This window comes from Elephantulus edwardii, unplaced genomic scaffold (assembly GCF_000299155.1).
Source record: "Elephantulus edwardii isolate Elephantulus edwardi_28Jun2011 unplaced genomic scaffold, EleEdw1.0 scaffold00124, whole genome shotgun sequence".
In the NCBI taxonomy this organism is placed as follows: domain Eukaryota; kingdom Metazoa; phylum Chordata; class Mammalia; order Macroscelidea; family Macroscelididae; genus Elephantulus; species Elephantulus edwardii.
In genome coordinates, this window is record NW_006399874.1 from 10,357,855 (window position 1) to 10,371,558 (window position 13,704).

The 13,704-nt window shown below is 37.8% G+C and overlaps 1 pseudogene; it reads right to left on the reverse strand.

Moving 5' to 3' along the window:
• Positions 1 to 6,494: 6,494 nt before the first annotated feature.
• LOC102867596 lies at positions 6,495 to 6,906 on the reverse strand (annotated as a pseudogene).
• Positions 6,907 to 13,704: the final 6,798 nt, after the last annotated feature.

The window sequence follows — 13,704 nt, forward strand, 5'->3', positions numbered from 1 at the left end:
ATTCCATTCATTGACTGTTGCACCCTTCTCCTCGCACAAACCCCTCCCAAAAGTAATATTTCTTAAAAGAAATATATGTCTCTTTAATATATATCCAAGGGAGCTCTCATGAGTTAATGAGTACGCTCCTCAAATCTGCCAGCTTCATTGTGGAATAAAGATGAGCACTCTCCTCCTGTATGATTTTTGTCATTGTTGTTATATTCCGTCTAGTATGAACTCATAGCCAACACTCCAGTAGGCTTTCAGAGGCTATATACATAGCAATATACAGGGTCTGAAAACCTGCTGAAAGGTTTAAAAGACTTGACATCAGTGAGTTTAGTCGAGTTGCATAGAGCTCTCTTTTAAAAGAGTCTGTGTGTATTTGATTGGATGACTTCTGAAGAGGATGAAGAATGCATGACAAAGTACAATGGGAACGTGATTTCCATGAATCAATAACATCTCCTATAAAGAAGGAATTTTAAACTCTGTTTTATATGAGCATTTTTACATCTGCAGACAAATGTTATCCCCTCTATTTTATACTAAGATGTAATATTATTGTTGTTGTTATTATGTGCCACCGAGTTACTTGCAATTCATAGTGACCCTATGTACAACAGCCCTAAACCCTTCTCTATCCCTTGCCAATCTTATTGTCTCTGACATGCCTACCCCCATTACCCCACTGACAGAATCAATCCATCTCATCGATGGTCTTCCTCTCCTGCGGTCTCCCTCAGAATGACAGAAATGAAGCCGGAGACAGAATGATAGAATTTTGCACAATCAACAACTTATTCATTGCAAATACATTTTATAAGAAACACAAAGACAGGCTATACACATGAATTTCACCTGATGGTATGCATAGGCATCAAATCGATTACATGTGTGGAAGGAATTGCTAGAGAAGCTCATTATCAGCTGTGAAAACTAGGCCAGGTGCTAATTGAGGAACAGACCACCAACCACACATATGCAAGTTCAAGCTGAAGCTGAGGAAAATGAAATCAAGACCATAGGAACCAGAAATTGATCTTGTGTCTATCCCACCTGAATTTCAAAACCATCTCAGGAACAGGTTTAAGGCCTTGGACATTAATGAGCAAGGACTGGATAAGGAAATGAAGAATATCTTCCAGGAAGAGAGCAAAAGGTGATTACAATGACAGAGGAGGAAGAAGAGACCAAGATGCATGTCAGAAGAAATTCTAAATATGGCACTGGAGCCTTGAGAAGCCAAAGCCAAGGGAAGAAATCAAGATATTAAGGAGTTGAACAGAAGATTCCAGAGGTCAGTGTGGGAAGAAAGAAGTAAATTGTTACAATGAAATGTGCAAGGAGCTGGAGCCAGAGAATCAAAAGGGTCGATTTTGCTCGGTATTTCTTAAGCTGAAGGAACTGAAGAACAAATTCAGACCTTGAGTTGTAAAACTTAAGGATGTTTTGGGCAGAATATTAAATGATCCAGGAAGCATTAAAAGAAAATGGAAAGAGTATAAAGAGTCATTGAACCAAAAGGCATTGGTAGACACAGAAGAATTTCATGAAACAATGTATGAGCAAGAGCTTGTGGTGATGAAGGAGGAAGTTCAAGCTGCTCTTAAAGAATTAGCAAAAAAATGGCATACCGATTGACATATGTCAATAAACAGATGCTGCTCTGGATGTGCTTTCAAAGTTGTGCCAAGAAATCTGGAGGACAACGACCTAGCGTACTGGCTGGAAGAGATCTATATTTGTGTCCATTTCAAAGATAACAATATTAAACAAAACATTTTGTTTCCTTCCATAGTATTTCTTCTGTTGTTGTTCTTGGTATCTGCTGTCGAGTTCTGGGACTAGTGACCCTATGTACAACAGCCCTAAACCCTCCTCTGTCCTGTGCCAATCTCACTGTCTCCGACAACCTACCCCAATTATCCCAGCCACTGAATAAATCCACCTCATAGAGGGTCTTCCCCTCCTGCACTGTCCCTCCACCCTCCCAAGCATGATGTCCTTCTCCAAAGACTGGTCCCTCCTTACAATGTGTCCAAAATATGTCAGACGAAGCCTCAGAATCCTTGTCTCCAAGGAGCAGCCCGCTTTAGCCCTCTCCAGGATGAATCTGTTCGTTTTCTTAGAAGTCCATGGTACATTCAATAATGGTCTTCAGCACCACAGCTCAAAGGCATCAATTCTCTTTCTATCCTCCTTAGTCATTGTCCAACTCTCTGATGCATAACAAGTGATTTCAAAGACAAAGGCCTGTAGCAGGTGCACCTTAGTTTCCAGAGTGACACCATTGCTCTACAGCACTGTGAAAAGGTCTCTAACAGCAAACTTTCCCATCACAATACGTCTTAATTTATTGGCTGCTGGTGCCAAGAGTGTTGACTGTGAAGTCTCTGACATACCTACCCCAAATACCCCAGTCACTGATTCAATTCACCTCATAGAGGATCTTCTTCTCCTGTGCTGTCCCTCCACCCTCCCAAGCATGGTGTCCTTCTCCAAGGATTGGTACCTCCTTGCAACATGTCCAAAGTATGTCAGACAAAACTTCAGAATCCTTGCCTCCAAGGATTAAACCAAGGTTTAATCCTTTCTAGGATGAATCTGTTTGTTTTCTTAGCAGTCCATGGTATATTCAATACTCTTCTCCAACACCACAACTCAGAGTCATCAATTCCCCTTCTATCCTCCCTAGTCATTGTCCAGCTCTCTGATGCATAGCAAGTGATTGCAAAGACCATGGCCTGTGTCAGGCTCATTTTAGTTTCCAGAGTGACACCATTTCTCTTCTGTTCCTAACAGCAAACTTTCCCATCACAATACGTCTTTTAAGTTCCTGGCTGCTTATGCCAAGAGGTTGACTGCAGAGCCAAGCAACCTAAAGCTGTTAACAATTTCAATCTCTTCACCATCCATCCTGAGACTGTCAATTGGCCCAGTGGTGAGAATCTTTGTCTTCTTGATATTGAGCCTCTATCCATATAGCCTGCAGTCCTTGACCTTCTGCAGCAAGTGCTTCTAGTTCTCCTCAAATTCAGCAAACAGGGTGTGTCATATACATAAGGCAGATTGTTGATGAATCTTCCTCCAATCTTGATGCCACACTTCTCATACAGCCCAGCCTCCTGGATAATCTGTTCTGCACATATTATGAAAAGTTATGGAGATAGGACACATCCCTGGTGTACACCCTTCCCAATTTTGAACCAGGCAGTGTTTCCTTGATCTGTTCTGATGACTTCCTCGTGGTCTAAGTATAAATTTCACATTAGAATGATCAAGTGTTCTGAGATTTCCATTCTTCTCAGAGTCAGCCACATCTAGTGATCCACACAAATACTTTTGCATAATCAAGGAAACATAGATAGACAATCCTCTGGTACACTCTGCTTTCAGCCAAGATACATCTAACATTAACCACAATATCCCTAGTACCAAGACCCCTTCTAAACCCAGCCTGCATTTATGGCAGTTCTCTGTTTATCTGCTGTTACAGTCATTTTAGGATAATCTGCAGCAGAATCTTACTTGCAAGTGATATCAATGATAGGGTTCGATAATTTCCACGGTCTTTTGGGTCACCTTTCTTTGAAATGGGAACAAATATAGATCTCTTTCAGTCAGTTGGCCTAGTGGTTGTCCTCCAGATTTCTTGACACAATTTGGTGAGCACATCTAGGGTAGCATCTATTAGATTAAACATGTCAATTAGTATATACCATTAATTCATCAGGCCTTATTTCTTGTCAATTCCTTCAAAGCACTTGAACTTCTTCCTTCATCACCTTAGGCTCTTGCTTTTATGTTGTTTAATGAAATTCTTCTGTATCTGCCAATTCCTTTAGGTACCATGACTACTGTATACTCTTTCTATCTTCTTTCAATACTTCCCAGATCATTTAATATTCTGCCCAAAGCATCCTTAAGTATAGCAACTCAAGGCTTGAATTTGTTCTTTAATTCCTTGAGCTTAAGAAATTTTAAGTTCAGCCCTTTTGAGTTTTTTATTCCAGCTCCTAGCACATTTCATTGCAATATTTTATTTTGTTCTCCCACGCTGCCTTTTGAAATCTTCTGTTCAACTCTTTAATATCTTCAATTCTTCCCTCTGCTTTTGCTTCTCAGCACTCTATTGCAACATTCAGAGTCTCTTCTGGCATCTCTTTTGGTCTTCCTCCTCTGCCTTTATAATGAATAACCTTTTACACTCTTCCTGGATGATACTCTTTATATCCTCTCACAACTCATCAGGTTTTTGTTTGCTCTTTGGTGTTCAAGGCCTCAAACCTGTCCCTGAGATGGTTCTGAAATTCAGGTGGAATAGACTCAAGGTCATATTCTGGTTCCTGTGGACTTGATTTAATTTTCTTCAGGTTCAGCTTGAACTTGCATATGTGTAGCTGGTGGTCTGTTCCACAATCTGTGTGTAGCCTAGTTTTTACTGCTGATATTTAGCTTCTCCAGTGGTTCTTTCCACAGAGGTATCTGTGGAAATCTGATTCCTATGCATATCATCAAGTGAAATCCACTTGTATAACCTGTGTTTGTGTTTCTTATAAAATATATTTGCAATGAATCAGTCATTGATTGTGCAAAATCCAATCCTTTTATCTCCAGCTTAATTTCTTTCACCAAGTCCATGTTTTCCAACTATTATCCTTCTTCTCTATTCCCAACTTTTGCATTCCAGTCCCCATTATTATTAATGCATCTTGATTGCATGTTTGATAGATCTCTTGCTGTAACTGTTGGTAGAAATCTTCTATTTGCTCTTCTTTGACTCTGGTTGTTGGTGAATATATCTGAATAATAGTAGTGTTTACTGGACTTCCTTTTATGTGTATGGATATTATCCTGACACTCACAATATTGTATTCCAAGACATATATAGAAATGACTTTTTTAACTATGAAAGCAACCTCATTTTTATACACCTTTTATTCTCTGGAATAATAGATCCTATGATTGTCTGACTCAAAATGTGCCATATCAGTCCATATCATCTAGGCAATATCTAGTATGTCAATATTTGTGTGTTCCATTTTTTCCTTAACAATATCTAATTTTCCTACATTCATGGTTCTCACATTCCACGTTCCAATTACTAATGTCTGCTTACAACTGTTGCTCTACCTTTGTATTTCCATATTTGAAAGTTCTGCCTCAGTTGCCCTTTCTGTTAGTCTACGTGTGTTCTATTGTACACAGGGTTTTCAGAGGCCTGATATTTTGGAAGTGGATGGTCAATCCTTCTTCCTAAGTCTGTCTTAATCTGAATGCTCACATTTAGAGAACTATCTGACAGACAGAAAAAAGCAGATTAAAGATATTTTGCCCAATTTCAGAATTAACCAATAGTGTCAGTGTTGTGCCTGCCCTTGACCCAAGTGTCTTGACCCATTTATTTTTTTATTTTTCTGCTCCACCATCCACCAGCATCACCTTCGACTCCCACCCACTACCTTCAACACCCATCTTCCATTGTCCAGCCCTTGATCTGATAGCTTATATCTCAAGCTTTATGAGTTTCTGTGATTCCAAACATTTCAGCTGCTGACAATTTCTTATCCCATGGCCAGTGAGTGTCTCTTGAGTTTAGGGGTGATGTGTCCTGCAGAACTGGTGTATAGATTGTTTTCCTGGCCCTTGGGCCCCAACAATTTTGGTTCCACATTGATTTGACTGGGCTCTGGGTTGTGTTTACCTGTGTGGAGCGGGATGCTGAAGCTCCCAACTGCTGGTCCCTCGCTTCTCTTCTGAAATTGTTAGCATTTTTTAATATGACTTGACCATAATATATAAATAAAGAAGATCTCCATTAGTAAAAAACACATCAATTATTAATTAATCAAATTTCTTTATTTTAAAAGGAATGTTTAACTTTTATAGGTAAACATATCAATCACAAGACCAATACACTCATTTCAAGGTTTTTAGTTGTATTGAGAACAAATCTGTCTCAATGTGTATTTTCTCATATAAAATACTACCAAGAGGTCATTGATATTCAAAACGATGCCCTGAGATGAGACTAGGCCCTTAATCATCAATGAAAGATTTAATTAAGATAAGGACAGTACATTTCTACAAAACATAATAGAAATGCATGACTAACAAATAGTTGTAAAGTTTTGTGAGAGTCCTAAGTTATGAGAATATTCATTTACTAAGACATATACTTAAATGATGCTTTTTAAAAACATAGCAGTCTAAGACAATAATTCACTAATACTAATCACAAGAGGATTTTTTAACACATTTAGGGTAACTGAAATGAATGTAAACAGACACAAGTAAATTCGTATGTCTTCCCCCAAAGAACTAAAAGATATGTTATTTTTTTTTTAATTTGGGAAAACATATCCAATTTTTATTCTTAAAAGTAGGAATCAAAATTGCAAAGGCAGATTTATAGTCACTTCTAAACGAGAGGGGTAATTTTGTTACGTCACAACATCGCATACTCAAATAGAAATCTACTTAAATTGTGGTTGCTCCTCAGGTTTCATTCATCCCTGCATTTTCTCAGTCAGTTCTTCCCTGTATTTGCCTTTCTCTTTTTCAATTTGCCGAGAGTTGGCTCTTCGTTCCAGAATGTTTTTCTGATCTTTATGCAATTTCAGCCTGGTGATAACCACCTTGCTTGGGTGAATGTCCACAGGCACAGTTGTACCATTCTCACGCTGCACTCTTTGGATGTAGATAACATTCTTCTTTTTGTACAGCAGGACTCCTATGCCAATTTGCTGACCTTTGTAATATCCTAGCACCAGCTGGACCTCGTCGTCCTTTCGGATGGGCATGGAGCTCACCTCCTTGGACAGAGTAAGGACATGATCTTCCTGCAAACATGCGAGAGGGCATTGAAGTACTTTTGCGGTTCTTACTGTGGTTCGAGGTAAGGAAAGTGTTGAACTTCATTGTGACAGTCCTCCAGCAGCGTCAAGCTCTTCACGAAGATATATTAATTTTTTTACAATTAAGTCAATCACAATTATCTTAATTTGCAGAATGGAATGGTAATCAATTAAAATTTTTCATATAAAAACATTCTTGGCCATAATTTATTTGTAGTTAAAGATGATAAAACACACACATCCTAACAACAACAATTACAGAACAACAACAAAAACCCCACATGTCCATAAATGTCATGGTCACAAACCATAAGGTTAACACAGATGCCTTTACAAATGGTTAAGACGGCTTTGTTTTTTAAAAAAATTGTGAATCTCTTTGGGTAAAAAAAAAAAAAAAACCAAACAAACAAAACCCCCCAACCTATTTATTTATTTATTTTTCTATTCATTCATTGTTGCACTGTTCAAGTCTTTGAAGGAGTTTACAGACTAAGATGCAACTGATTCAAGTCATGGTCTTTTCAATTACTTGTTAAGTACCTGAAGGTTGGATAATGGCTAAGAATTGATGCCTTTGAGTGGTGATTTTGGATGAGAGTACTGAATATCATCCTATGGTCTGACAAAATGAAAGTATTGAATATCAAGTTCTCTGTTGGAAAATTATACAGTAACAGTTCTATGAAGTTCTGAGATAAATAAATCATTCCATCCAAAGAATATTTAGTTGGGCTTTCTGCTAGCCCAAAAGCAGTACTATCTGGTGATTCAGAACCAATAGTGGCTCTGAAGGAGAAAGATGAGCAATCTCTCTGCTTAAGCAATTTGAAGTTATAGAAACCCAATGGAGTCAGATATGCGTCAGTTCCATTTTAAAGTTGAGTTTGAGTTTGAAAGAATGTTGTTCTTACTTGCTGTCGAGTGGCCTGTGACCAATAGTGACCTTATTTGCAGCAGCTCTGAACCCCATCCTGTCCTGACTAATTTCCTGTCTCACTAATTTTAATTGTCTTGTCTCACTACTTTGGACCTACCAGCTCCCATTTCCCCAGTTAACTGTATCAATCCATCCCATCTGGAGTCTTCCTCTCCTAAACTGTCCCTCCACCCTTGCAAGCATGATGTCCTTCTTCAAGGAAAAGTCTCTCCTGGCCGTGTGCCCAAAGTATATCAGACAGAGCTTCAAAATCCTAGCCTCCAAGGAGAAAATTGGTTTTACCCTCTCCAAGACAGATGTATTTGTTTTCTTGGTGGTCCAGGGTATGCTCAAGATTCTTCTCTAGCAAGGGAGTTTAAAAGCATTGATTCTTCTGTCATCCTTAGTCATACCCAGCTCTCTGATGCATATCAAGTAATTGCAAAGACCATGGCCTGGATTAGGCCATCTTAATGTCTAGACTTACGTCGTTGTTTTTGAGTACTTCTGGAGAGGTCTCTGACAGCAGATTTTCCCAATGCAATGAGTCCTTTGATTTTCCGCCTGCTGGTATTAAGAGTGTAGATTTTGGAGCCAAGCAAGCTGTAATTGTTAACAAACTCAATTTCTTCTCTATCTGTCACGGTGCTGCCAACTGGTCCAGTGGTAAGAATCTTTTTCTTCTTGATGTTAAGCATTGCAACCGTAACTTCAATTTGTTCTTTAGTTCCTTCAGCTTACATAATGCCAAGTGAGTTTGATCCTTTTGATTTTCTGACTCCAGCTCCTTGTACATTTCATTACGGGACTATGCCTTTTATTCTCGAACTACCCTTTAAAATCTTCTATTCAGCTCCTTAACTTTTTGGCTTTCTTCCCTTTGCGTTGGCTTCTCAGAGCTCTAGGGCAATATTCAGAGTCTTTTCTGACATCAACTTTGGTCTTTTCTTCTTCTTCATGGACGATATTTTTTGTATCTGACCACAGCTCATCTGGTCTTCATTCAATAGTGTGCAAAACCTCAAACCTCTTCCTGAGATGGCTTTGAAATTCAGGGGGCATAGACTCAAGATCAAATTTTGATTCCTGTGGATATGATTTCAACTTCTTTAGCTTTAATTTGAATTTGCATATGAGCAGGTGGTGGTCTGTTCCACATTTAGCACCTGATCTAGTTTTCACTGATAATATTGAACTTCTCCAACCATTACTTCCACAGATGTAACCGATCTGATTCCTGTGCATACGACCAGGTGAAATCCATGTGTATACCTGCCTTTATGTGTCTTATAAAAGGTATTTGCTATGAATAAATCATTGATTCTACATAATTCTATCATTCTATCCCCAGCCTTATTTCTATAACCAACTTCATATTTTCTGACTACTGATCCTTATTCTTGGTTCCCAACTTTTGAATTCCACTCACTCTTTATTATTAATGCATCTTGTTTATATGTTCAGTCAATTTCTGGCTGCCAGAGTTGGTAGAAATCATCTATTTCCTCCTTTTTTGGCTCTGGTTGTTGGTACATAAATTTGAATGATAGTGTTATTAAAAGGCCTTCCTTGCATGCTTACAGATATTATCCTGTCACTCACAATATTGTATTTCAAGATGGATCTAGAAACAGCCTTTATAATTATTAAAGAGACCCCATCATATGATAGTGTGATTCAAAATGCCATTCCATCTCATTTTGCTAATACCTAATATGTCAATACTTATACATTCCATTTCTTTCTTAGCTGTGTCTAGTTTTCCTACATTAATGTTTCTCACATTCCACGTTCCAATCATTAATTTCTGCTTACAACTGTTCCTCCTCCTTTGTGTTTCCAAATTTGAGGGCTCAGCCTCAATTGTTATATCTGTTTGTCTTCCCTAAGTGTGCTCACTGTAAATAGAGTTTTTGAAGGCCTGTTACATGTTGGAAGTAGATAGCCAATTCTTCTTCCTAATCTGTTAGTTTTAGAACAATATCTGGCAGACAAACACTTTACTGACCAGATGAAAGACACTTCCCTTACAGAAATAACCAATACATTTACTGTCACCCCTGCTACCCAAGCACATATGCCTTGTCTCTTCCCTTTCCCTCCTACGTCCCCATTCCTTGCACTCCTGCCTATCTGGCAAAGCCACACCCTGACACGATAGCTTAGTATACAACTCACTTCTGTGATGTCTTGCACCACACACTGCAGCTGATCTCTGACACTGTTGTCTGTCTCTCATTTAGGAGAATGTAATTTCAAACCTCATGTACCACCTTTAGGAAAAGATTTTTACCTGAGGCAGTACTGAGGAAAGGTCCTTGCTACTGAGTTTCTGCTAATTTTTGTGACGTAGTGTTTCTGCTTACACTGCTGTCACAGTGTGATAATTCCCAAGGTCCAGATAGGTCTTTTCTAGATCTAATGTGGTGGTGGTATTTATTTGGCCAGAGGACTGAAGACCTAAGAGCCCAACACAGGCTTGGGACTGAATCCCTTGCCTGAAAGACTGATGTTAATGAAACAGGTGGACTTCTGGGAGAACAGGCATTACCTAATTAAGAAGATTATAGGGAATGAACCAGTGTGAAAAACAATGTATATAAACTTTGTGAATTTTGTATGTAAACCCGCATAAAAAAATTTTTTTAAGAAGATTATAGGGTGGCCTCTGATCTTACCTTCTGCAATTCTATAGGGTTTCCAACACTGAGTTCGAAGGGTCAAAAGAGCCCCAGCATTTCTGACACAGGCTTGGGACTAATATTTAGATATCATTTCTATTTTCTTGAATATAATTTGCACAACATGAAAAAGACATAAGATGATATTATTGATAACATCCAATCTGTGCTGAATTTGAGGATTATAAACCACGACGACTCCCCTAAATTATCATGATATGGTCATAATTCAGTCTACTGTTATGATTTTGTTGAATAGGACAAAATACATGAAGTGGTCACACTGAGTATCTGACTTATTGATTGCTCTAAGTATTTTCTTAGTTCATAAAATTTTTACAACAAATTACTAGATTAAAGGCCAATGTCTAGCTCTATATAAAACTAGATAAAATAGGGCTTTTTAATTTGCATTAATAAATTGAGAGAAAAAATACATTATTTTAAGAAATACAGTGACAATATGAAGGAATTTTCTGAAACATTGAAACCATTTGTATTCCAATCGTGGTGGTGATTTTTGTTTTAAGATGGCCTGAAATTAACTTTGACTCATAGTGATCCTATAAATAACAGATCTGAACTTTAGCCTATTTTGATCCATCCTCAGGATCTCATCTACACTCAAGCTTATTGTTGTAGTTAATCTTCTTTAGGATCTTTCTTTACTTTTCCAAGCTTGATATATATATACTTTTCAAAGGACAGCCTCTCCAAAATATATGTCCAAAATTTGTGAGATGAAGTTTCACCATCTTTGCCTTTAAAAGATGCTCTGGTTGCCATTTCCTCCAAGACAGATATGTTTATTCTTTTGGTAGTTCATGGCATATCCAATACTCTTTGTCAGCACCACAATTCAAAGGAATTGATTCCTCTTTGGTCTTCCTTATTCATTAAACAACTATTAGAATCATGTTGTTGTTGTGTACCATAGCATCAGAACCAACCTACAGCTGACCCTCCAGCGGGTTTTCAGAGGCAGTTAATCCCATAGGAGGAAATTACCCATCCTTCTCCCACGGAACAGCTAGTGTCCTTGAACCACATGTCTTCGGGGATTGCAGTGCGGCTTCTTTCCACTGTCTAACAAAATATGAGTTCTCCCATTAGATGACTTATTTCCAAGACACTTCATGAGGCCTGTGAGAAAATTGAGGTGCTGTTATTTCATCTTCACATAGCATTTGAATTCATTAGGGGAAAATTTTATGCATTTGTACTTTTAGACAAGAAAGGGGAGGGGATACAAGCCTTTTAAAATAAGGCTTCAGATGTCCTTTACTTCTCTGCAAAGCAATTTAAAATATCATGACTTGAATCAGGTGCTGCTTAGTCCTTTAATTAAGATCGATGCCATTGAGCATTTTAAAGATGCCCTTTACAGTGTTTTTGCCCAATGCAATATATCTTTTCATTCCTTCCCTCCTGCTACCATGGGTGTTGAGCAAAACGAAATTCTTAGATACAAGATTAAATTCTTGGAAACTTCATTCTTCTCCATCTATCACTGCATTGCTTTTTAGTCCAGTGAAGAGGAATTTTGTTTTCTTCAAGTAGATGTAAAATCCATGATGAAGGCTATGATCTTTGATTTTCTTCAGGTCCTCTTTATTTTCCACAAGCAAAGTTGCATCTTCTGTATAAAATAGATTATTGAGTAGTCTTCTTCCAAACTACATGCCACATTTTTCTTCATATAGTGGAGCATCTTGAATTGGTTTTTCAGCATACTTATGGTATGGATAAAGGATACAATCTTTGCAGACACTTTTCCTGATTTTAAATTGTACGTATCTTCCTCTTCTGCTTGAACAACAGCTTCTTGGTTATGTACAGGTTGCATTGAGCATAATTAAGTGTTCTGGGATTTCCAGTCTTCTAATTGTTAGCCATATTTTTTTACTATACACACAATCATAGTAATTTTGCATAATCAATAAAATATAGTAAATATATTTCTGATATTCTCTGCTTTGACCTAGGATTCATCAGATATTAGCAGTAACATTTGTCATTCTACAGCCTCTTCTAAATCCAGATTGAAAATTTGGCAGTTCACTGTAGATGTAGAGATCTGTTGTTGTCATTGATTTTCATAGAGATCAAGCAATTTTTAAATAATCTTTGGAGATATTTAATGACATTTGTTATTAATGATATTGTTTGAAATTCTGCATCTTTAGAATAACCTTTTCTGGGAAGAGTACAGACATGAATCTCTTGCAAGCAGTTGACCGTTTAGAGGTCTTCCAAATGTGTTTAAATAGGACGTTGTTGTTGTTATGTACCATCGAGTTGCTTGTGACTCATAGCGACCCTATGTACAACAGCCCTAAACCCTGCCCTGTCCTGTGCCAATCTCACTGTCTCCCACACACTTCCCCAATTACCCCATTCACTGAATCAATCCACCTCATAGAGGATTCAGGATTTAATCTGTCTGCTTCAACACCTCAACTGATATTCTATCAATTCCTGATTTTTCTTTTTTTTTTCCAATGCTTTCAGTGCAGTTTAGGCTTCTTCCTTCAGTACTATTTGTCTCATTCATATTTCTTCGTGATATGGTTCAGTATTGAGCAAATCTTCTTGATGTAGTGACTCTGAATTCCTTGCATATTTTTTCAATGCCATTTTAAAAAGAAAATTATGAAAGTTTTATTGTATACTGATTTACTTACAAAGTTCATATATGCATTGTTTTTCACAGCAAATCTTTCCCATTTTCTTTAATGCTTCCTGTCTTATTCACTATTTTGCCCATGTAATTCTTCAGTCTTTCAACTCAAAGCTCAAAATCATCTTTAGCTGTTTTGGCTTGAGGAATTCTGAGTTTGTTCTTCTCTTTTGGTTTTTAACTCCAAGTCTTTGTATATTTCATTACAATACAATACTTTCTTTTCATAAACTGCCCTTTGATATCAGTTCAGGTCTTTTTTTCATCATTTCTGTCTTTTGTTGTAGCTTTTCTACATTGAAGAGTAAATTTCTTTAGTAGATTTAAAACAAAGTGGTAAATGAATAAACACTGAGAGCTAACTGTATTTTCAGGATGTTTTAAGAAAAAATTATTAACGTCACAGCAATCCCAGAGGTGAGCAGTTTGAATCCACCAGATGCTCTGCTGGAGAAGGTGGGCAATGGCCTCCTGTACCAGTCAGATCTGATTTGACGGTTTGTTGTTGTTGTTATGTGCCATCGAGTCGTTTCCGACTCATAGCGACCCTATGCACAACAGCCCTAAACCCTGCTCTATCCT